Source organism: Hippocampus bargibanti, linkage group LG03, assembly GCF_051943395.1.
Source record: "Hippocampus bargibanti isolate YZ-2025 linkage group LG03, ASM5194339v1, whole genome shotgun sequence".
In the NCBI taxonomy this organism is placed as follows: Eukaryota; Metazoa; Chordata; class Actinopteri; order Syngnathiformes; family Syngnathidae; genus Hippocampus; species Hippocampus bargibanti.
This window is the reverse complement of record NC_142736.1, coordinates 25,060,237-25,086,618: the sequence shown is the minus strand read 5'-3', so window position 1 is coordinate 25,086,618 and position 26,382 is coordinate 25,060,237.

The following is a 26,382-nucleotide window of genomic DNA, read 5'->3' as shown; positions in this document are numbered from 1 at the left end:
CCAATGCATTTTGTTGGGTGTGCATTGTTAAAAGGTTTAGGGGGTACATTCATTCACAAAGATTTCTTCTTTAATACATTATACAAGATTGAAAACCATGGCTGCCAACATGTGCAAAGACTGAGAACATGCTTCAAATGGTCTTCATTTCAGTTTTCCTGGTTATTTTGGATTGTGACTGGGTCACCTGATTATATAAGAATTTCAGACTATTAGTTCGCATCATCAGTTACGATACAAACGTGAGAGACCAAGCTATTCCAACATACAAAAAAATGCATTTTCCATGTGAATAAACCACATTGGATTGTCCATGAGTGTGACTTTAAAATTCATAAAATAAGACAAGCGCCTTGGCATCCGCCGGGAAGAGCTGGAAGAAGTGGCTGGGGAGAAAGAAGACTGGGCTTCCCTACTATAGCTGCTGCCCCTGTGACCCAACCCCAGATAAGCGGCAGATAATTAATGGCTGGATGGATGGATGGCTGGATGGATGGATGGATGGATGGATGGATGGATGGATGGATGGATGGATGGATGGATGGATGGATGGATGGATGGATGGATGGATGGATGGATGGATGGAGAAACTTTGGCTTTGCACTGGCAAGGCCACTTTAGAGAATCTCATTGTCCTCATCTGGAAAATCCTGCTGATGACCCCGTGAGATGTATTCGGGTAACAGAAGCTTTAATTTGACATATTTTTGCATCTTACACTTGAAGTTATGTGTAGGTATAAGATCGATGTTAGATAAAGTATCAAATGTTTCCATGTTTTAGCAGTGGTATTTGATTAGCAGATTAACAAGGTGGGTGTAGTACAGCGCATTGAGTGTCCCACAACGTTTAAGAGCTGAGAGAAGAGGTTGATTTTTCATGATTTTGAAACCTAATTTTCTACACTTGAGATGTTTTTTTTCTGAATCATTCAATGTGTGCTTTTGTTGGCATTTCGAGTTGCTGAGCAGAATAATCCATTTGCTCCACAAGTATGGAGTTGTGGAGCGAATGTTGTCCTGCCGCGTTTCATACGCACACACAAAACACATAGACACACTCAAACACACAAGCAGGTGTCATGCTGTGTTACATGGAACCATGATCACATTAAGCAGCGCTGGACACACACACACACAGACACACACGCACGCATGCACCCACACACACAATATAGGAACCAATGACTCACCTGATGGGCAGGCATCCACACACACTCAGTACACTTACACAAACACACACTGTGGGCCTGCTGACAGGCTCTTCCACGCCCGATTAATCTGGTTTACACTCTTATCTTAACACTGATCAGATCGCATAAAACACACACACACACACACACACACACACACACACTCGCACACTGGTTTAAGAACACAAGTGTGTGCACACCTCAAGGTGGTCCAAAAAGGTAGCAAACAAACAATAAGATGAAGAAGTACAATAAGAAAACAAAAGTCTGTAATCGAAGAAAGAACTTGTCCAATTGAAGGCTGTCGTGAGCAGGAAGTGGGCAGTAGGAGAAAGTTTGAGTTGAGGAAAAAACTCAATTTTAGTCACAGTCAGGAATTTTGCACCGTCTCCCCTACTTGGAAAGAAATACGACGAAAAGAATATTGACATTTTAATCCCCCCCAAATCTCAGTGTCCTTTCTGCCTTACAAAGGTCAATTCAATTTTGGAGCAGTACTCTGTATCTCCGAGAGCATTGTTTTCGCTGATCTGCACAACAAAATGAAGGGGACTGGTCAACTGTGAGCGATCCTAATGGAATGCACAATCTATGTCTATGCGGTCCAACAGGTCTCCACAGTTATCAGCTAGCACTGGGTATGCCCTGCGATTCGCTGGATTTTCAGCATATCTTTCCCAGCCGGAGGCAGCTCGAGAAAGCTTCAACCAACACACACCCTCACAAACATAATATAAAATGAATGGATAGATGGAACGATTCAGGTTGTATGACTTCAAATTACAGACATCGCCTACTTATGAACATTCCAGATACGAACAACGGTACATACGAACATATTTGCGGGTATATCGAAAAATGTACGGACAGAGATGCCGTAAGTTAGATTTTGTGGGTCTTTTTGCAGGTAGTGCCCAGCATCCACCCCGCTTCCATCCGGCTTCCTCTGCCTAGTTCATCGCAGTGCCCGAGTGTGTAAACATATCTTCAGCATGCTAAGAACTTTGACATTTTTATTGTTAAATATCATTTGACCATCATTTCATTCCTTTCATCACTTTGCTGCTGTGAAATGTAAATTTCTCCACTGTGAGACTAATAAAGGCATATCCAATCCAATCCAATCCAATCTCTTTCTTCTCTCTCTCTAAAACATATGTAGTATTCTCTCCATGTACATGTACATATTTTTATACAGCATATATGTTATTAAATGTTTATTTTTCAGTACAAACCAATACAGGTTCCTCATAAAAGCCTTAAACATACTTATATAAACCTTAAACATACTTATAAATCCTTAAACATACATTCCATACAAACTATAGCACTGATGCAACTTACGAACAAATTCACCTTATGAACAACTGTTTGGAACGTGTCTCGTTCATAAGTTGGGGAGCGTCTGTATTTTAGATGACGCTAACGTGATGGAAGTCAAATTGACTGGTCACTGAATGATGACTTAGAATGAGCAAAGATGCATACACAGGACCAACTGAAATAATGTTTGGAGGCCAGTAAATCAGCCCCGAGGGCTTCCAGTGTTAAGAAGGCGTCTTTCACGCAACATCCTTCCCTTTACCCTCCCCTTTGCCGCCCATCTTCCTCCGCTTGGCTTCTACATAAGAGACGTATTGATTCATTTTTGGACTTTCCGTGCTCAAGATGAAACAATCAGTGAACATAGGGCAGAGAAAGGGGGAAAGGAGAGACAATAGAGGCGAGACATAGACTGTAAAGAGAAAAAAAAGATTCCAACTTTGGGAGAGAACTAAGGAGCAAAGTAGGATTATAAAGATGGCATTCGCTTCCCTCAGTGACTTCTTTAAAGCTACAGATTACATTCACTTTTTTTCAACTCGTCATTGGTTGTGTGCACAGATTCAAATGCGAAGAGGGCAAACGAGTGTCAGTGCGTTTACCACAAGATGAAAAGATGTTTAACATTTATTTAGAAGTAGAGTCGTACATCCCTTGAAACTGCAATCAACATCATGAAAATAAAATCAATACCTCTTGGAAAGTGGCAGTCAAATCTGAGCATTCTGATTCTTGTAAATTCATTTTGATCTAAACTACATCCTGAGAAGCGCCCAACAAAGGATGTACTTCCTGAGGCTGCTAAAGAAGCATGGCCTGCCACAGGAGGTGCTACAACAGTTCTACACGGCTGTCATCAAATCCATCCTGTGTTCTTACATCACCGTTTGGTTCGGAGTTGCCACAAAAATGGACAAAATCCGACTTCAACAGTCAGTTAGAACGGCGGAAAAAAATCATTGCCACCGCCCTACCCACTCTTGCACACTGCAAGAATCCAAACAAGGGTGCGGAAAATCTTACTGGACCCTCCTGACCCTGCAAACCACCTTTTCCAGCTACTCCCCTCAGGCAGGCGCTACCCCAAGCCATCAACTCTTTAAACAGTAACCCAAATAGAACTGTATAGTGCCTCTTTGCAATTTTTGCTGGTAATACTAGTGCAGTATGTTCTACCGGAAACAAATTCCTTGTGTGTTTTACATAACTTGGCAATAAAGATGATTCTGATTCTGATTATTGTAAATGCAGGATTACTATACATTATACTGATTGACATATTGATACTATATTGAATCGGGAGCTGTACTGCTTCAGTCTACCATCATCCCAGTTCCCAAGAAAGCAGCAACATTGGAATTGGATCACTACAGGCCTGTAGAACTGACGTCCCTGGTCATGAAATCCTTCGAAAGCCGAGTGAACCACCTAAAGAACATAACCGGACCGTGACTCAACCCTTTTCAGTTTGGCAAACAGGTCTGTGGAGGATGCAATCGATACTGGGCTGCACTACGTCCTCGAGCACTTCAATAGCACAGGGAGCTAAGCAAGGATCCTGTTTGTGGATTTCAGTTCGATATTCAACACCATTATTCCGGAATTTCTCACCCTGAAATTTGTCCAGATTTATGTGTCTCTAAAAATCTGCAAATTCTGCCTCAATTTCCTAATGCAACATACACAACCGCTGAGGCTTGGAAGAACATCATCATCAACATGTATCACTCGCACTGGAGCATCACTTGGATGTGTCCAGTATCTCCACTGGTCTTTTCCCTCTATACAAACGATTGCATCTCAACACACACGGCCGTCAAACTCAAAGTTTTCAAATGACACTAGAGTCACCGATCTCATAAAAGACAGCAATGAGTCTTCATACAGACAAAAAGTAGAACCGCTTGAACACAGCAAGAACCAAGAGAAGAGAACGGAAAATCTTGCGCTACCCCTTGCATCTTGCCCACCACCTTTTCCAGCTGCTCCCCTTAGGCAAGCGCTACCGATCCATGCACACCAAACCCAGCAATCACTTAAACAGCTTAATCCCTCCAGGCATTAAGTCCCTAAACAGTAACCCAAAGCTACCTGTATAGCGGTTCTTTGCAATTTTGCACAACCCCTAGGGAACGGTATCCCTTTATAGTCATTGTAGCTCCAGCTCTGTACTCACTTGAACCACCGTACTGATCTTTATTCCAAGGCACCAGACACTTTAAAGCACTCAAGGACATCTGCATAATTGTACCGTAAATACCTTACTGGTCACTGGTCACTTAAATGGTGCACCAACTGTACAACTGTTGTGGTAGTGTATTCTATCACTGATCACGTTAGTTCTGTTTGAAACTTAGCACTATTTGTCATGTCTTTTTTATGATGATACTGGTTTTGCTTGTACTACATACATGGCCAATAAAGATGACTCGGATTCTAACGTTGACGTTGGTGATTGTTTCAATTGCGTTTCCAGGGGATGTCATGTTGATGAACCATACTAAGTATGTGCTGTGAGACCTTAGGAAATCTTTTGTTCACTACGTACAAGCAGAACGGTTGCCATTTCCAATTTTTCAGCCATTCCACCCGTCACTGGCAAGAGTGTGAACAGGGCTGAGTTGAGGAATAAATAGGAACAAACAAAACAAGGCAAATCATCAGCTGTGATGTGTCTCGATCTATCACATCGCATTAGCTCTCATGTTTCATTCTCATGCCTGCTTTTGACTCCTTCCGTCTCCTTTTTCTATCCCCACCTCCTGTGCTCACATTTTGCAATGGGCAGCTGTCGCCTGTGTGCAAGTGTGTGTGAGTGAACCGCCTGTACTGAATGCTGTGAGTGGCCTCTACTGGCAGATTGAAGGGAAATAAAATGATTCTATGATCAAATGAACATAAGCAAAAAGCAAAAGGAATGCATGACTTATAACTTGAGTCATACACATGCAGTCCCTATGAAATGTCTACACTCTACATACACCTGTTATTAGGGTAGAAAAAAATGACTAAATGATCATAACACCCAATTTAAAAGGTGTATGCACCATTAATGTTATCTATGATCACTGCAACTCCATTGGAAATGTGCATGCCCTTTTCTAAGCAGGTTTGACCGTTTTCAGAGTGAACCAGTCACACTCAAGCTCATGTTAAAGGGGAGTCAGCGCGCATTTGCCCTCTAAAAAGCCTTCGATTAACCCCAAATAAAGTTTAGAAGTTCTAGGAGGCTCTTAACTATCCCCTCAGCCCTGTCTTTTTTGTCATCAAATTTTATAAAACAAGACTTGGTGCACCAGAGGGATCTCATTGTTCAAAAGGTATCTGTGAGGAGAAACGAACAAAATAATTTTGAAGGCATACAAATATCATGGAGACATTCATCAAGTGGAGAAAATATGGCACAGCAGTGACATTACAAAGATCGTGACATCCAATACTAATGAATAATGATGACAAAAGGAGAGGAGAAAAATGGACAGGTGTGGGCTGCCAAGGAGAGGACTGCAGTAGACGTGTTTTCTTCAGCTGGAAGTTGGGTCTTAACATCAATCAACAGCCATCTTAACACCCATTCAATATTAATTTATATGTAGCAGGTTAATTCTAAACATGGCAACATTCCCGGGTCTGGACGATTAATTAACATTGAATTATGATTTGGATTTTGGCTTCTCCAAAACATTAAAAAGATATAATCGAAGAAACGTGCAGAACTGCACAGTGCGTATAGAAGTTCAACAATTTGAAAGTATACTGAATACACAAGGATTCTGGCAGAGCTACTGTCATTTCATATATTCAGTTATTCAAAGCTATAAAACAGTTATTCAAACTGGTTACCAGTCAGCAAACCGGACAGAATGCCACTGAATTCAAATCAATTTGGACCTAGATAAAATTTCAATAACTGTGAACAAATTAACTAAGAAGGTCTACCCTGAGCTAGAAATTCAACTTGAACCCAGATGCGAGTTGAGCTGACATTATGGATTGTTTTTGCAAAATAGATAAATACATACATAATTAGAAAAATAAATAAAGTGAAAAAACATCAAAATGGGTTATGCTTGTCGGCTTAAATTAAGACATTAAAGGTTGTATTTCAAAATATGTTATTCTAAGTATTTATTTTCCTAGCATCGACACTACTTATTTTACAATGTATTTACTTTATTATTTATTTTTATAGCACCTGACATTTTAATGCTGTTTTAGTGTATGCACATGTGTGTGAAAAAGACAACGTTGGGCGCAGCAGAGAGAACAGCAGGCCATAGATTTATTGCTTACAGGCGAGTAGAAGGCTGCGGGCCTCAAGGGTCTCTTCTGACATCAATAAAACAATGACACACATCGACCCAACAACAGCCCACTTGCTTCATCACGAGGACAAAGTAGCATCAATAGTTACAGCGAGAGTAGCAGAATATGACTGAAGTATAGAGCAGGGTGTACATGGGACATAGGTCGCGTTCTAAGTGATTTCTGCGAGGACACATGTAGCTTAATTTCATTCGAGATGACAAAAAGCTAAGTCGACCGAGTAGAAATGTACAGTGTGATCCCATGTGACCCAAGGAATGCTAAGAACCTTAAATAGGATAAAATTTGACATTTTAACCAGTTGAGTACCATAATATATAGATTTTGATCTTCTAATTCAGCTCTAAAATACCTTACAAAGTGAATTCATAGATTTGTTTCTTAATATGTTCTATTTATTTAAAGATAATTGAATAAAAACGCTCCTATGCTACATAAGCTTTCCTTTTTTTTGCATCAGCGGATATCCAGCGTATTGTAACATGCAGCTAATTAGCTAGCTAGTTAGCAAGCTCGGCTTATTCCCCCCAAAATAATATTTTTTTCTGACATTCCAATAGTCAGTGTGTGGACTGCGGCTTCAGAGATGGGAAGATTCCTCAAAAAAGAAGAATGTATATATATTCCTAAATCAAATAATGATACACACAGAAAATTAAGATTAAATTAACTGAAATGGCCATGTCAGAATAACAATGAAAAGGCACAAAAGTAGGAGATAGACATATGCTGTAACAATGAGTGGACAAAGTTGCCACTGAGTGATGAAAAGTCTATATGTTACAGGGGCATCATAAATTATGTCCCGCAACGTATGGTGAAAGGGGCATGAGGTTTGCTGTGTATGTGTATGTCATCCAGAAATAGGACACCCACACAGCTAGTTGGACAGATAGCCAAAGAAAACAAATGGCTTTCCTTACACCTGCGCCTCCATTTTACAATGTGCTGCCCACATACACACACACGCACAATGATATTCATACAACAGAATAACTGATCAAAAATACAGCATCAGGCAGGAGTCAATCATTCATCTCACAAATGGCAGCAAGACAATGAAGATTGCATTATTATGTATACATATGTCAACTGGCATCTGTTTTAAGCACCAAATATGTATGAGGTTGCTTTTGGTTGCATTTATTTTTATTACATGTAATGTTTAAAAATATATATTAAAAACATGTTTTTGTCTATTTTTTCTCCTCTTTTCTTTTTTTGTTTTCGTTTGATGATATTATAAAATGGTTACACAGTTGTATTATATAATACATTAGTCCTTCCATGTTTTTTATTACTCACATAGTTTTGGTTATTTTAAAATGGAACTACTGTATGCTTGTGAGCTGTATGCTTTTTTTCTTTTTGTTGACTGTATGGACCTGTGAAATTGTAATAAACTGTAAATTCAAAAAAATAATATTTAGTCACCATTTTTAATAATCAATGTTTTGGATGTAGTAAATATGATATAACAGTAATTTTGAGAGATAACCATTTTAAATTTGGTAACAATCTAAAAAGATGGACATGCAGGAATTTATTCTTATTGTACCTCTTCTCCTTATCTCACCCTCTCCCTTCTTGAAAATGTTTACATTATTTTGGTCACATATTTAACAAAAAAAAATGGTCTTTCATTCAATGGTAGACGGAACAATCAACCTGTTACCTGCAACCTTTCTACTATATTTGTGACTGCTTTATTTACTGTATATGATAAGCTGTCCATGTTAAATGCTTTGTTACAGCTTCAGCTGTTGTTAAAGCGCAATCTAAATCAATATCAGACATGTTAAGTTTCAGAAATCATAAAGTGGAAAATTTTCGTACTCGCAACTGTAGTGTGTGTTAAAATAATGTGAGTGTTACAAAAGTGTAGATTAGAAGTGAATAAAACGCAAAAATGCTTTCATTGTTTATTTATACATTCAAATAGTATAAACATGTATTTTGTTTTTTTCATTTTATTTTGTTTCACCTTACAAATGAACTGTCTGCATTGTGTCAATGGTTGCTTTATAAAGTGAATATTGTGAGTATTGTGGTCAAAATCGTAAAGTCTCCCGACCAAATCGTGAGACTTACCATGTACGCAATATGTATTGTATTGAAATGTTGCCATTAATCAAAGTTGGGGTTCCTGAAAGTATCTCAATTTTTTTGCTCACGGCAAACAGGTTATTTTGTACATGGATGACGATAAAATCATCACTACATTAGTATTGATGCTTTATGTGGCAGTTTGTTGCAGTGAGACTTGACATGGGCCTTGTCCATAGCATCTGAAATTCTTGTGGGATTAAAATTGTTGAGGTCAGGTTTCCAAGGTTATTTGTAGAAAAATTGTATTTTATAGGCTCTATGCTCAACTTTATGCATTGAGTAAGCTAGCTTGTCAGCTAACATATCTAACTTTTCAGATGCACGAGGACACAGCCAGGGGTGGATTTGTGAGCTTGGCCCAGTGCATCATCCTCAACCACGGAGAACACCGTGCTGCGACCTGTGCTCTGTTTGTGTATTTACTAATAAATCATCTTATTACGCATCATAAGTAGGCCATCATAATTAATTGGCCAGTCGAGAGAAGCTCTGACAACAAGCCCCTGGCGGCGAGCGTGCATACGCAAACCGCACACGGACACGGCACAAAACACACCAGCCGATAATCACCGGCGGAACGGGCGCACACACTCCACTCTGAAGTAAGCGGGCCACTGAAATTGTGCACATGGGTGCAAAATGAGAGAGTTTACCAACATATTTATCTCAAAAGATCCAAGGGCGATCAACCAATCAATTCTTCCACCTATTCTTACTTCCTTCCGCTTTAAACTACAGAGCACCTTTGTCACCTTTTGTTGTGAGCACACCAATGATAGTTGCAGGAAGAGCAATAATGCTGTGCGCATCCTTGTCCTGCGTGAGAAGGTCAGTAGCTATTCAGATACATGGTAACACAGGAGCGGAATGAGACACACACACACACAGACACACACACACACATGGAGCTCAACGTCCTCGCCAACATACAATACGTGTGAGTATGTGATTTCGAAGAGTGCATCCAAGTGTGCGCGTGTACACACAGCTGTGTTATTTCTCAATGACCGCCACACGCATGCACGCTGCCATCCGTACGATGACCAGCATATTGTCCTATTTAACATAAGGGGAAACGGTAAGTGGAAGGGGTTGAAAGGAAGAGTGGGAAAGGTGACCCAGTATAGGAAGAATGAATGACCTCTGATAGCCATCTTTAGATCAGTGGAGAAAGAGATACCTGATTGGGCTTTGAATAATTTAAAGGGACATTCCGCACTGTCTTGTAACCCCACCCTCGGACACCCTGCTAAAATAAACAAATGTTACTCTTGACTTCAGATGAATGACTGAGCTTGAGCTTCCGCTGAAACATTTCCCTAAACTCGCATTTGTTCTTATTCATTATTTAATCCGGATTTTATACATGAAAGAGTTTTTATCTGAAATATCATGCATTCAACAAAATTATGGCATTTTTTAATCACAATCTTGACAATTGAAGGTCACAGAAAAAGTGGGAGTTAATGTGTCAACAGCACCAACGATGAGAAGTCGGCCAATGAATAAAGAAATGTGATGTGCTATAAAGATGTAGAAATAGGAAAATAAATTTGCCATTTGAGGGCTAAATTTTGAGACAGCTAATTTTAGGAGACAAAAAAATTGAAATAAAGTAAAACTGCCCTTTCAGGAAAAAAAACACAAAACAAGAACAATTTATTTGATGGGGTGTTTGTCATTTTACACTTTCTATTTTTTAATGCATTTTGCTACCCCTTTACCATTTTATTTTGGACACAAATACTGATACAGAACAAATACTTTTACATTCCATTAAATCTCAAAATGTGAGAAAAACTGGAATAGTGAAACACACTTTTAGTACGGATTAATTACAAAACACTAAAACAAAAAAAATGAGATGGAAAAGCAAATTTCCTCTAGCAAATTTCAAAAACAAGGCAACTTCATGTGCTCAAGCAAATAACTCTGTCAGTACCCACCCAACTCGAAAACTATTTTAAGAAAGGCCATCAAAGTTAACAGACACAATCGCCGCTCACAAAACATCAACTAAATTGCAACCCAATGATGAGCTTCATTTCACTCGTCAGTCACGCAATTAATGAAATGTGAGCTCAACAAAAAAAATACAGATCATCCATCAAACTCAACATTCTAGCGTACTTCCTCCCAGAAAATTGGAAGACAGCAAAAAGTGTGACAGGTCCACTGCTTACCTAAAGTTATTTGGCTGTTCATTCAACATACAAATTCCACACAATGAGCCTAAAACAAGAGCACCTTTCAGCAAGCCTGCTCCGGCCTTAAACATATGTGTGTGGCAGCTGTTGATGGAAAGATTTATTATCGTAATTTGTTGACACCTGCACTTGCGTTCGTGTGAGATGGGTGAAAGGCCAAGGTCAGGTTTAACACGGTCAAGTTCAGTCGCTCTCCCTGCTGCACTGCATTATGCAGTCGGGGGGGAGGGAATTAGCATGACAACCCGATTTGGCCAACCTAATTTTTGCAGATTCATCACAATAAGACATGCGCACATTCACCAAGGTTCGGATTAGACACATTATTTATAAACAAGTCTTCAAAATGCATTCAAGAATTAAAGTAACATGTTGTAAATTTGTTAAATGTCTGTTAAATGTTGTTTTTTTTTCATCCAATATGGCGCCTGGGTAGGCAGCCGTCAGCAAGTGCTCTCATGAGCCTTGCTTTTTTTGTTGTTTTTGTCTTGTTATTCTTTTTTTTTGTCACTGTGTTGTTGTGCGTCGTGTGGAACGAATACGGATTGTTTTTCAGCATTTTTGACCACGGCAATCATCAAGGAGGAAACTGTGCTGAGCGGTTGCGCCTTTCGGCAGCATGAATATGCCAGTACTGTTTTTGAATGGGAGGAATGTCGGTGCCATTTGACTGTCATCGCTGGGCAGCTCTGGGGCCATTGTGCTTTTTTGCGCCTGTAATGGGCAGCATCTTCACAACGCCGCTTTGTTTAGCGGGAAGATCAGTGCTGTTGGACAGTCTGCGGTTGGATGGATGCATGGCTTGAGGAAAGCAGCGGCCGATGCGTATGTTGAACTGTCGCGGCTTGGAATTGAAGCGGATTTATGTGGAACAGGAGATGTGAGACAATCTCTTTTCGTCAATGGATGCTACAGCTGCGTGTTTGCTTTCGACATTTAGCTTGTAGTAGATGTGCAAATTCCACCATGACGTGCCTGATCCACTGCTGAAATGGATGCTTTGATCCTCTCCTCTTTCATCTAGAACTGCTTCATGTCATCACAAAGAGGGTACAGCAAGTCCTGAAGAATGAATGACTCTCTGTGTCTTTGTGTTGTCATATTATTTGTTTTGTTTTGTTTTGTTTTGTTTTGTTTTGTTTTTTCCCAAGATGGCGGCGCGTGAACACACAGCGGCTTCCCTCTCCCGGCAAATTGGCGTTTTCATGTTTATTATGTTTGTTAAAGTCATTATAAATGCCTTGCATGCTGGGTCCGAGAGGACAGTAATTTCTTCTGTGCTGTATGTCATGCATCTTAGCATATTTGACAATAAAGCTGACTTTGAATTTGTCTTTTTTGAGTTTGTCTTTCAAGACAAATACATTTTATGGTTTAGGGGGGGGGATAGGTCTGAAATAACCAGTGCAGTTGACAGACACAATTGTTCAGTTGGACCTTAAAAAGTGCTGGTCAACAGCAAATTTCAATCTAAGACATGTTGTAAATGATAGTTTTGATGTTGGATTTTTTTGAAATGAGCATGTTTACTCTCTTTTCAAGCAAGTCGGGTTTTAGAGATATTAACACGTTTGTCCTGTAAACTTGCACAAACCAAATATTCCACCAGATCCTTACTTTGATTTCCAAAATATTATTGAATATATGACAATTTTTTTGTGTTAGTTATCATGCTCGGATAATTATTATTACCCTATTTTACGTTGTATAAGGCGCACCCAGAAGTCAAAGTCAGTCAGAAGCCTTGATTTTCTTCAAAAGATGAACCTGCGCCTTATATGGAGGTGCGCTATAGATGTGAAGTAATATTGATCCACAAGACGTCTTACAGCGACTGTCAGCAGCTACTGACTCCATTTGCACCCTGTAGAAGAAGTTGTGCTAACCTGAGCCTCTACTGCAGCGCCTTATAATGTGGAAAACTTTTATATTTATACAGTAAAGTCTCGTTATATCGATATCGGATATATCGATAGTCCCGGTTATATCGATACTATTTCTATGCACGCACGGAGAAAATTACATGCAAACAGGGTCGGATATATCGATAGTCCCGGTTATATCGATATTTTTTCGGACTCCCTTGAATATCGATATAACGAGACTTTACTGTATATTGTCTTTGGAAAACTTTTGTCATTCGTTGAAGGTGCGCTTTATACTCCAGTGCACCTTATATATGGCGAAAGTTTGAAAATACACCATTTATTGGGGGTGCGCCTTATAGTCTGGTGCGCCTTTTACACTGGAAAAAATATGGTAATCTGTTTTAAAGGACAACCGACGTCACTTTTTTGTTTCTTAACTGACATCCGAAAAATGTTTTATAGCATCTAAAATACCCAAAACACGCAGTATGATATTTTTATTCAAATGCAAAACACCAATAAAAATGACTTAGTGTCCAAAATCTGCAAAAAATTGAGCTGCGAATTGGGCATTTTCAGAAAGTCCCGCCCCCAGTACACCTCCAGTTATGGATATGATTCAAATAGTTCTGAAGAGGAAAGCATACATGTTTGCAATCGATTAAAGAATTTATTCCATGCCATTTTGAGGCAACGTTGGGGAGAAACGATCACCAGAAAAGAGGCACAAAATGGCGACCTCCTGTGGCCACCTCCGGTTCCACAGGCTGATAAATTCCTTATATGGAGCTTGGACACCCTCTGTTGGCGGCTTTTGGGTGCAACACAAGGTTTTCAGACCAAACAATACATCAAAATACATTGACGTGATGGAAGGACTGCTACAATGTGTCATTTTTTCGGTCAGGGGGCGTTCCTTTAGTGACGTCACGTACGGACTCGTCACCAACTCAGAAACAAGACTTCCTGAATATTCAGAGCGAGTCCTAAAACGTAAAATATTGCTATATGCAGTGGAATCTTTTTAAAATACGCTCAGTAGAAGTTATTTGAAGCCATTTTACAAATTATGGACACAACTTGTCCGAAGACGTTGGTTGTCCTTTAATTATTATTAAGTAAAGCTGCTGTTCTCTAGAAAAAAGGAGTGCAGATTCAGCATGTAAATATTGGAAAGAATCTTACTTGCATCTCTGATTAAAAGATATTAACTTTGTTGATTAGTGTCGTAAACCAATAAACCCATCTGACGAGGCAAAAAAATCAGCACCATAAAGTGGAGATTTTGCCTTGAAAACAAATTCAAGGCACAGTATTTCAGAAGGACATGCATTATTTACAGACTATCTTTTCCAGTGACCAAGCGTTCCAGTGGCCTTTCGTGTGATCACTCCACAACGTAATGTATGTCCATGTTTATGCTACCTCATCTCCCTCACTTCTTTTCTCTTTTTCTAAATGTTTCCATCGTGGTGATTTTTAAAGTCCCAATATACAGTTCGCATTCCTTATCATTACCAAAGCTGTGCCATTTGTTGATCTCATGGTAAAATAGCATGGGGAGAGTTCAACAGGATATGTATCAGGCTACGCAGGAGTGGAAACACCGGGTTACAGCTCGCCCGGCAAAGCAAGGAGAGACAGAAAGATGGGGGGAGTAAAAAAAACAGCCTAAATCTAAATTAAGATGTTGGATGCCGGCTTTCCAATAGGACCTTGACACAGCAGTTGACCTACTCATGACAGAATCACTGTGCTGCGGATTTGGAATTCTATTAGTATTACCAACTATGGGGTAGGGGAGAAAAAAAATGTCATGCAGTCATCAGGAAGAGACCAATCCATAGCTTCTACCCATCAGCCAATTACTGGTGCTAAAGTGGAATTAGATAGGTATTGACAATGAGAGGAGGTGGAGGGAGATTAAAGGGGGAAGAGATGGAAAGATGAGGAAGGAGGAGGGGGTGAGGAGCCGAGTGTCGCAGTCCTGCTAGAAATGTTTGTCATTTCATTTTCTGTGTGTATATGATTTGGTGGCGACCAATCTAGGGTGTACCCTGTGTTTCGGGCAAAGTCCGCTGTCGTGGTTAAAATCACATGCAACCCGAGAGGATATGCGGAACACAACTTTTTTTTATATACAGTAAAGTCTCGTTATATCGATATCGGTTATATCGATAGTATTGCTTATTACGATACTATTTCTATGAAAATTTACATGCCGCAGGATCGGATATATCGATAGTCCGGTTATATCTATGTTTTCCAACTCCAGAGAATATCGATATAACGAGACTTTACTGTATATCTACTGTATTATTTTTGTTGTTGGCGTAATAAAGCCAGTTTGACGTTAAAAGCAGGATATTCAAGCACCATATTATGCACCCAACACATTGGAATAAATAGGCTGGCAGTCAAAGTCTTAATTCAACAATTGTTTTTGGTCTGAAAGCAACCAACCAAACTTAAAATAATGGGTTCCCATTTTTTGTCACTGTGACGAATACTACAACAAAAGAGATAAAGCAAAGATGATTGGGTATTGTGAATGTTAAGCCACACTACCAAATGGATTTATGCCTGCATGGCAGATCTTTATAAGTTATTGGAAAAATAGCCGTGGTGGTATATTGACACAGCTGGCTCTCGGATCAATACATCGAGAATGGGCAATACATTTTAATTTAAAGCTGTTCAAACTTTAGCAGCAAATCCATGCGGCCCAGAGCGCAGCAGCCTCCTGACCCATCCTTGCGAAAACACTTGCACACCTGCTCGATGTGAGGACCGCACACACACGAAAAATACAGCAGCCCCTCTGCTTGATCGCATGTTTCTTATACTGCATGTATTAATTTCAGAGTAAAAGTTTGAAAATTATTTCGACATAGGTATAAAGATCTAATGGTGAAGACAAACCATTGGTGATAAAATAGAAATAACTGAAATAATGGAAGAAGATTCGGGCCAACGAAGGAAAAAAAATAACGGTGGCAAGATTCTTACTTTAATCTCAGAAATATGACTTTAATCTCAAAATTCTCACTTTAATCTCAAAATTCTCACTTTAAAGTCAGAATTCTGACTTTAAATTCGGAATCAGAATTATGGTAAAAGTCAGAATTCTGAGAATAAAGTCAGAATTCTGACTTTTAAAGCCCTAATACTTTTATGTACACTTGATCATTACCATAGGCGAGCAGCAACAACAGGGAAAATCAAATTAAACATTTTTTATATAGTTGGGAAAAACATGCCTTTTTGTTCTGCTAGTGTCGGATTATATTATCTTTTTTTCTGTCTATCAAAATTAATTGTTTGCGACAAATTTTCATTCCTTTCATAACTTTGCTGCTGTGAAATGTAAATTTCTCCACTGCGAGACTAATAAAGGCAAATCCAAATCCAATCCAAATCCGAACACAAGAATGGTGAAAAAAAAAGATGCATTGAATTTACTTAATTTTATTTCATCAGTAGCTGCACACAATAGATTGAATCATCTGCATCTTATTTATTAATTTATTTATTTTTAATCCTTATACTGTGACACCTCTGGATACGAACGCTTCAGCTCACGAACTTTTCGCCTCACGAACATTGAATTCACAAGCATATAGTCTCGGCTGACGAACCAAACCACACGGAGCTACGGTGGTTGGCGGACTAGTTTTCGGCGGATCAACACCAAACCACACGGTCGAACAGCGCCACGGCGGCTGGCTGACTAGTTTTCGTCACCACCTTTCTTTGAGTGCGGATATGTTATTGAGTGTAGTGCTTTTGCTATTATGGGACCGAAAAAGACCCCACCACAGGCTAGTGTTAAGCCGAAGAAGACACAAAATTAAATTATGGTCGAGAAGAAGAAGGAGATCATCGAAAAACACGCACGAGATGTGCTTTTGTATCAGATTTCGTCCAACAACTTGACAAAATAAAATTGAGTCAATACAGCGCACTCATTTTTCCCAATGCAAGGCAGCAGTAGGCAGGTGAAAACAAGGACTGACTATTCACAACTAACACACATGTAGACAAATTTTACACACAATCCCTGCGGGTTCCATGTCAACTAGTATTTACACACAAACAAACACACACACACACACACACACACACACACACACACACACACTTTCCCACTCAAACGCACCGAATATTGTTATATAGCTGTCAGCTTGGCAGTGGCGTGGGTTAATCAGAGAGGCAAGGGGAAGGGTGCTATCTACTCCCCACACTGCCACATTTATCGATTCCATTTACACACAAATACACTTGCGCTCAGGTGTGCACGCGCACGCACACGCACGCACACAAATTGACACCCATTTTCTCCACAAGAACAGGCACCCATAACACCCCTCGAACAATTCTATTGGCCCCCTTCACCCCCAAATAGATTTTCCCATTTTACACTGTCGAGGCAGGGGGAAACACTGGAGCAGAACTGAAAGTGATATAAATGCATCAAAAAACAGATGAACAAACATTGGGGGAAGATTTATTACTGGGAATTTTAATAAAAGTTGGAGGCGGGTGAATTGATTTTGGTTTAAGGGCGGGTGTGCAAAAGAGCAATTTATTGGGATGGCCCAGGTAAGATGCATTATTTTCCAATTGTAATGCGGCTCCGCTGTTTAAGGGGCTGATTTGTGTTGTGTGTTGCATTTTATGGGTAAGAAGCAAAGGGGAACTTTCAATGATTTAGGTGGGATGTATTAATCAAAGGCAGCTTGTGTGAACCATAGATCGCCACGCCAAGGAGGCACAGGTGACAGCTCATTCGGGGGAAGACTGTTTTGGGGCTACACATCACCGCTTCTCTATTCCACTTCCTTCTTTACACTTTCTCTGTCGTCCTCTTTTGACATCACCCCTTCCTGCTTCATCATCTTCACTCCCCTCCCCCACCCCAAAGCACTTCCATTCCTTCCCCGTTCGCTATCCATACCTCTTGGCCACAGTTCAGTACACATTTGCTGTTAATTTTACGAGGCTGAGAGTAGCATTTAACCATCCATGCGGGAAATAAACGGGGATTAGGAGTATTTAGTGGTTTCCTCCTCCCTAAAAGCCTCATACTTCCTCGCTGCTCAGTGACCTTTGCTGCTGCCTCTGACATGTGAAGAGACAAGCCCATCATCATCATCCGACATACGCTTTCACTCTGCTTCCACTTGATACGGCAGTGCCTGTAAAATGATGTACTGTTTGCCTTCGTGTAAATGTCTCACTTGCCAATCAGTCTGCAACTCACTATGGATGTGTTACTCTCTTTTGGTACATTTTAGTTGGTTGATTATGAGTTTTTTTGTTTTTGTGACAGCCATTTTCTGAGCAAGCGTTGAAATGTTTATATCAGGGGCCATTCATTTTAACTCATTCACTGCCATTCAATAATTTATTGGGGAATTGAAAATATGACGTAGAGTGCCATCATTCCCGAATCTGTTTGGGTTTTGTTTTTTTTTGTTTTGGTTCCGATAAAGCTCTGGCAATGTTTTTTCCCTTCCACAAGCATTTCCTTTTTTTCTTGTTAGCGCTTTGTTCCAGCTTCAGCTGTTGTTAAAGCGCTATATAAACCGATCTGAATGTATTGCATTGTATTTTGTGTAGCCGCCCCCAATTGCACCTCATATTACTCCAGACCCATATGACTTGGGAATTAACTTTTTTTTCTGATGAGAGAAGAAAGTTTAAGGTTTCTTACGCTGCATTGAATTTTTATACAGTCCTTAAAGTCAATATTCTGTGGGTCCTGTAATTCGAGTGACAATAACAAAAACCTTGGCACTGGAGTGGAGACATTTTTGCACATCTCTGGCAGTGAATGAGTTAATAAAGCCATATGAGCGCCATATTAAATTTATGAAAATATATAATGCAACAATTGGCCAAATCCTGATGATCTTTATTATACCGTTTCACTTGAATAACTTGAAAGTTACACATTTAACTTCTGACTCCCATCATGAACCTACTTACTTCAGGAGTCACACGAAAGTGAACTCCCTGATCTGTTTATTAGACAGCCCTCTATCTGAATTCACAGTCGAATGTGCAAGCCAACCTATACACACCTGTATGATGAAAGGCTATTTAGCCAGGCCCGGTCACCTGTGGACAAGGTTGATTTTGTTTACTTGAATTTTGGATTGCCTTTGTAATGAATGGGCTTTTCTGTGTGTGGGCGTGCACACTAAATGGTAGACAAATTTCATAAGAAGTAATGTGATTTAGATTCTAGACAAATGTTCTTTTTAATAAATATTAAACAGAAGTTGGTTTTCTTATTTTTAAACAAAAACAAAAACAAAAGAAAAGAGGAGGTTTGCCTTTGCATTTACACAAAAAGGCTCCCATGTGCATTTCAAGTAAAAGTTCAATCATGGTAGTCGTTCAGCTGTGAATATGGGAGTGGAAAAACAAATATACATGCGAGGATATTGGCCAAACTGGCTAAAGCCAGGCAAAGTTCTTTGGGACACAGACTGCGAAGCACAAATGGGAGGCTGCTGATCCGTGTTATCGTGTGGTGACCACCAACAACCAGTAAGTACTTCATCCTGTGACCAAAACCTGTGCCTTTCCAGCAGCTCATGTATTTCGTTTTTCTACTTTCATTCCTTTCATCACTTTGCTGCTGTGAAATGTAAATTTCTCCACTGTGAGACTAATAAAGGCATATCCAATCCAATCCAATCCAATCCAAAAAGAGTTTCCACTGGGGCAGAGATTGTGGGCCAGACAATCAATCAGGTCCAATATCAGTGACCTCACTCCTCAGGAAGGTTCACGAAGAAATGGAAAAATTATTCCAGGAATACACAGACATAAAGCAAAATCTTTCACTTCCAGTCATAGTCATGTCCTTTGTCCCTGTAGATGAAAACATAAGACCCACATAGACAAATAGATAAATGGCATCTGATGCCTCTGTGGCCTGTGTATACTGCCCATAGATCCATTGTGCTCAAAGGTCTAGGTTTGGATGTTTGACTCTCAGTTCAAACTATACAGGTGGCTTGAACCTTTGCCATTGACCTTCTTTTCTCTCTCTCCGCCCCATCTGACTTTCTCTCCCTCTCTCACCATGATGTCATCATTCTGCCTTACAGAGGTAGTGCATTTGCACAGTGTACACTCACAATCAAAGGCCACAGGAGACTGTGTAATAGGTTTGGGGTAGAGAGACATTGACTAGGGAACAGAGGCCTGAAGGCAGGTGCACCCCGAGCTACATGACTGCATTGCCATTACTTCCTGCATCAGGCTTACAAATAGAAACGAGGAGATGTGATTTGTATGCCTGACTGACTGACTGAATAGTAGGTTGGTTAATTTTTTTGTACAGTCCACTCACTGAACTGAGGGTGTTTACAAAGGCTAATACTATATTTTCTAGATGTGACAAACAGTAGATCTTTTGTCTGGCTAAAACCGCAATACATTCAATGAACTCCCAAAAACTGTCATTACCACCTAAAATTAATCTGGAAAAAAAGCATCAGTCTATCTGAGCCAGGACTGCTTTTTTTCCTGTATTGTGTGGATGCTCATGTTTGTGTGTCAGAGCTGATTGCTCTTGACTTCATTAATCTCTGCAGTGTGGTTATGATTAGCTCAGTGAGGAACGCCAGAGGACATAGTCAGGTCTGGCCTCCTCTCAAGCCTACCTCTCTCACACTCTGACCAATTATATGGGAGCAAAATGGTGGTGGTGGAATATAAGGGACATCCACAGTGACATTTTTACTTTACAATGAATGGTGTATCTTCAAAGTTTTTCAATATACAGTGATACCTCGGTTTACGAACCTCTTGGCTTACGAACTTTTCGGTTTAAGAACGTTACATTTTTCAAAATTGTACCTTGGCATACGAACTATTTTTCGGGATACACACGGAGCTGAGTGATATGTCGTTCGCGAACGAGCCCATTCTCCTAACAAGATAATGGTGGCCGACAGTTTTGTCCTCTATTCCCCGCCCCCAGTTTTCGGTTAAAGCCACGTGATTGTTCAAAAACGCAGCAGTGGGGGGGGGTGGGGGTTACAGACAGAGAGAGAGTGAGGCCGTTCTCACAAAAACAAAATAGTGTCTTCGGTTAAAGCCACATGATTGGTCAAGAACGCAGCAGTGGGGGGGGGGGGGTCAACATTAAAGAGACATGCAGACGACAGACAGTGAGAAAAAAAATACACGCACACACGAAAGTGAAATGGTGAGAAAATAGATAGAAAACCGTGAAATTTGGACTCGTTTCAACTTTGATAGTTCAAAAGCAGAGTGGAAGGTTAAAATATCCCATCGCAGAGAAAGCCCCTCCAAGGGATCATTCCTCAAGATGGTGAAAGAAGGCTACGTTCCTCATCAAGTGTTTAATGCTGATGAAACCGGCCACTCCATTCCATCAAGCCATCAACGACCATCACAAAGGTCAATAAAACGCCCTTATTATAAAGTACAGTTTATTTCTTTAATCATAATACCATAGCACATTTATTATACATAAAATAAGGTATATTGTGTGTAGTTTTAAGGTTTAGGAAATTAGAAAGTAGAAAATTATGTTTTATGGGGACCTGGGAACGTATTATTCTCAGTTTAATGGTTTCCTAGGGGGAATTAATTTTTGGGATATACACTTGTCGCCTCACACACTCTGTCTGGGAACCAATTAAGTTCGTAACCCAAGGTACCAGTGTACTGTATAAGGTGCACCGGACTATAAGGTGCACCTTCAATGAATGAAATATTTTTGAATGAAATTAAAGTTTTCCAAATATGTGAATATATTAAAATTTTCCAAATATAAGACAACACATCATAAGGCGCTACAGTAGAGGATCGGATTACGTTTTATTTATCCCAACTTCTTCTACAGTGGGAAATGGTGTCAGTTACTGCTGACAGTAGTTGCAAGACCCATGTTGTGGCTCAATGTGACTGCGTATAAGGCGCAGGGTCATCTTTTGAAAAATTCAAGGCTTTTGGGTGTGCCTTATACACCGGAAAATATGGTAAATTGATTGTTTGAAAGTGTTGAGCCAAGTTATTTCTGGTCAAATTTTAGTGTTTATCAAAGCGTGCTGCATGGATCCTTATTGTCACCAAGATTTTCAAAATGGTCTGGTGGCACAGCCTCAAACGTGTACAGTATTATGAGTGACAGCATTTCAAGAAACAGTTGCTAATGTTAAAACATAGTAGCGGTAGTTTAGAAACCTGCCTTCCATAAGTCCACATTTGAATCTCTTTCTTTGCCTCCATGCATAGAGCACTTGGATAAGTTAAAGTGTGTGTGCATAGGATTCTAAATTACAGAGTGACAGCAATAGTACATGCATCAGTGAGGAAAAAAAGACTAGACATACAAAGCTGAAGAATTAAATGTTCAACCAAAAATATAAAACACTAGCCATCACATCTGAATCCATTTTTCTATGCTTTGAGACAGAACAGCAGTTCATCCAAACAAAATGACATACATATACACATAATACATACATTTTGATTCATATAGCGCTTAAACAACAGCTTATCATACATACAAAACATTCCAAAACTACAATATTTAGAACAACTAGACGCCTTACCTTTAATATATGGAGTTGTCAAAAACATTGTGGGCACATTTGTGGTACTTGAAAATGCCTCTATTGCTTGAAAAAATTCAATCACATTTCTAATTATTGGCTGTACGCACACACACACACACACACACACACACACACACTACAAACAGTAAACACATTGGCATATGAATCTATTTGTGTGATTGTACGTCAACACAAGACAGTGCGGTGACAAATTGCTGAAAGGAGGAATGAGAGGAATAATGATGGACAATAATGCCACATGTGTACTGTAGCCAGTGTGTGAGCATGTGTGCCGATGAATCTCTCATCGTGACAGCGGGGCCCGGCAGCAGTGAATGTCCTTCTGGATGGGACACACACACACACACGCACACACAGACGGAAACGTCCACACTAATGGATCACCACTGTCTGCACACAATCCGCCACAAATAATGATGAACCACCCCTGCATTTAACTATTTTACACAATACTCAATTCATTACTTCTCGCTCCCTCTTCCCTGCCCTCTTTTGTGTAGAGAGGTGAGCTAATAAAAGGTATGATATTTCTCCTCTATCGGCAGAGTCGTACTTTTTATCCGTTAGTAGCATATTAGGAGGGGAAATGAGGAAAGGTGGGGGATGAAGAAAGGTGGCTTCGAATTGGTTTAAAAGCAACAGATGCCTGAGGCATTTTTAAAAAAGAAAAGCATTATCCTCGATGAAGAGCAGAAATGCCAAACTGCTCCAATGGTGAGTTTTTTTGGTTCGAATGAAAAGCGTTCAAAGATGACTGGAATTTTAACTATTTTTTTTTACTCAACAGGCATTCAATTGTAATTAACTCATTCACTGCCAGATGATCTGCAAAAATGTGTCCACTCCTGTGCCTGGGTTTTTATCATTTTCACTCAAATTCCAGGACCCACAGAATATTGAGTTTTAGGACTACATAAACATTCAATTCAGCGTAAGAACCTTAGACTCTCTTCAGAAAAAAAGACTCAATTCCGAAATAATATGGATCTGGAGTTATCTGAGCTTGAAATGAGGGCGGCTGTCCATAATACAATGCAATACATACATATTGGGTTATATAGCGCTTTGACAACAGCTGAAGCTGGAACAAAGCGCTAACATGGAAATGTAGAAATGCTGCCCCCTTGTGGAAAAGAAAAAAAACATCACCAGAGGTCTGACCAGCGCTTTATCGGCACCCTAAGCAAGAAAAAAATAAATTCCGAAAATATTCAGGAATGGTGCTCCACATCACCCTTTTTTTTCATCTCACTTTTTTTTAAATTCCCAACTTAATTCAGGAGTATTTTTTTAATGTGTCATTTGTATGCAATACATAACACTCAACTCATTGCGCCATTTAATCGCTTAATATTCCACTCATAAATTTCCCAGTGATGGAAAAATAAAGAGTGCTATAACAATCGCACTGCATGACGACAAATACAAGCAAAAATAAATGCTAATAACCATGATCAAGTCGAAAAGACTCCATTTTCATAAAAAAAATGGGATACACTTTCAATAGTCTGGCACTTTCAAGAAATAACGAATGTCTGTATTTATCAGGCGTGTTCAGTCGACTGAAAGTTAAAACAATAACTGTGTTTTAATTCAATAAAAGTATCTCCTTATATATGCTAAAATCTATCGCAATACTTGATAGACTGAGTTCCAATCGAGAAAATATCGTCCGGTTTGGTTTAGCGCAGGAAAGAGTGATTGTGCTTCGGACAGATGTTTAATAATAATGGCCGAACCGGCCCTGCCGAGAAACACACATTCCACCCACCGCATCCTGCTGAGGGACACACGCACAAACACATGCACGGACACTCAATTCTAATCACTCATACACTCGCTGCCATGCACAATAATGATTTACGCACTGTGGAAAACGGAGTGTGACAGTTTTACTCACACATATACTCATCTATAGACGCACAGCGTTACGATATCAAGTAAGCGTGTGTGCGTGTCTGTTTTTATGACCAGTGCTGGCCACAGTGCATATGGCTCTCATTTAGGCACAATGGGCATGACTGTTTGGATGAGCATCCTGACTGCAAAGAGGTGACTGGAGGCGTGTTAAATAGCATGTCCCGTACGGAGTGATGTAGCACGAGGCAGAAAGAGCAAAGGGGTGAGGGTGAAGATGGGTGAAGCTGGATAATGACCATCTCCCTTTGGAAGCGCAAAATATTTTCTTGTGGCATCATCATCGGGATAGCGGATGAGGCAATTGGACAAAGAAAGTCAACAGAATGCCAGGATGATACTAAAGGAGCATTTCAACTGCACTGTTATAAAAGTAAGAAGAGGAGAAAATCGCTGTCTAGTGGACTAAAATAAAGTAAAACCACTCACTGGTTGATGCCTGATTGAAGGAATGCAAAAGGTCAAGGAAAGAGTGATTCTGCCACCTAGTGGCATTTTATATGCATTGTTCAATTAATTATTCAATGGATAAAATGCACTAAATAGCGTTTTCTTGGCCAATTTTATGTGCCTGTATATCGTATCATTTTTTTGTTCTTTTGACTTCAAGATGGCGCCGCAAGAGTGGCTGCCTTTCCAGCAGCTCCTGTATATTATTTTTCTACTTCTTTCTTTCCTTTCCTCTTCCTTTCATAAATTTGCTGCTGTGAAATGTAAATTTCTCCACTGCAAGACTAATAAAGGTAAATCCAATCCAATCTTATTTGCATAGACTTACGACTGCTTCGTGAACCAACAGTTCGCATGTCCGCTTCAGTGTTTCTGCAGAGTTTGGACATTTTCTTGCAGTGGCTATCTTCCTAACACGTCCAAAACATACATGTTGCGTTATTTAAGCATCACCTCAATCAGTAGTTCTCAAAGTGTGGTGCGAGTTACACAAAATAATATCCCTTGACTGTAAAGTGTCCTTGAGAGTTTTGAAAGGTGCTCTAAGATAAAATGGAGTATATTATTATTATTATTATTATTATTATTATTATTATTAAATAATGGGGTGCAGGCTCCCTCTAGTGGTGGATGAAATGATCACTAAAATAAATTGTTATTATACATACAATATTACAATACATTTGTATGCAAAATTGTAAAGTTTTAGTAAATTAACGAAATGATCTTTGGGATGGAATAAATATGAATTCAATCTTTGCTTAAGTAGAGTCCGCACATTCTTGCTATGTTTGCATGTTGTCTTTTGGTACTTCAGTTACAAATTTCTCAAAAATGCACAATGCAATACAATACATATTGGTTTATATCGCGCTTTAACAACCGCTGAAGCTGTAAAAAGCGCTTAACACAGACAACTATCATATAAAAAAAAAGCAGTCACAAAAATAGTAGAAAGCACGAGGGTGTTAGTTTAATGTAGAAAACTACATTGTCAGTGTTGATGCCCTGCGATTGGCTGTCAACCAATCCAGGATGTAGCACATCTCTCACACAAAGTCAACTAGGATTCGCTCAAACTCACCTGCACTGAAGCGTGGTACATAGAAAATGCCTTGAAGGATGAGCATGACACTTTTTCTCCTCCCCATCATAAAAAGTCGGAGTTTCAAATCATATTTTCCTGGTAATTTCCAAAATAATAATAATAATAATAATAATAATAATAATAATAATAATTGTACTTTTAAATAATTCCAGTAACACCATATTTCAAGACCACTGAAGAACATAATTTGTCTAAAGTGAGTGATTAATGTGTAAACATAACATCTTTCCATGAAGTCCGTTCATTCTCTATT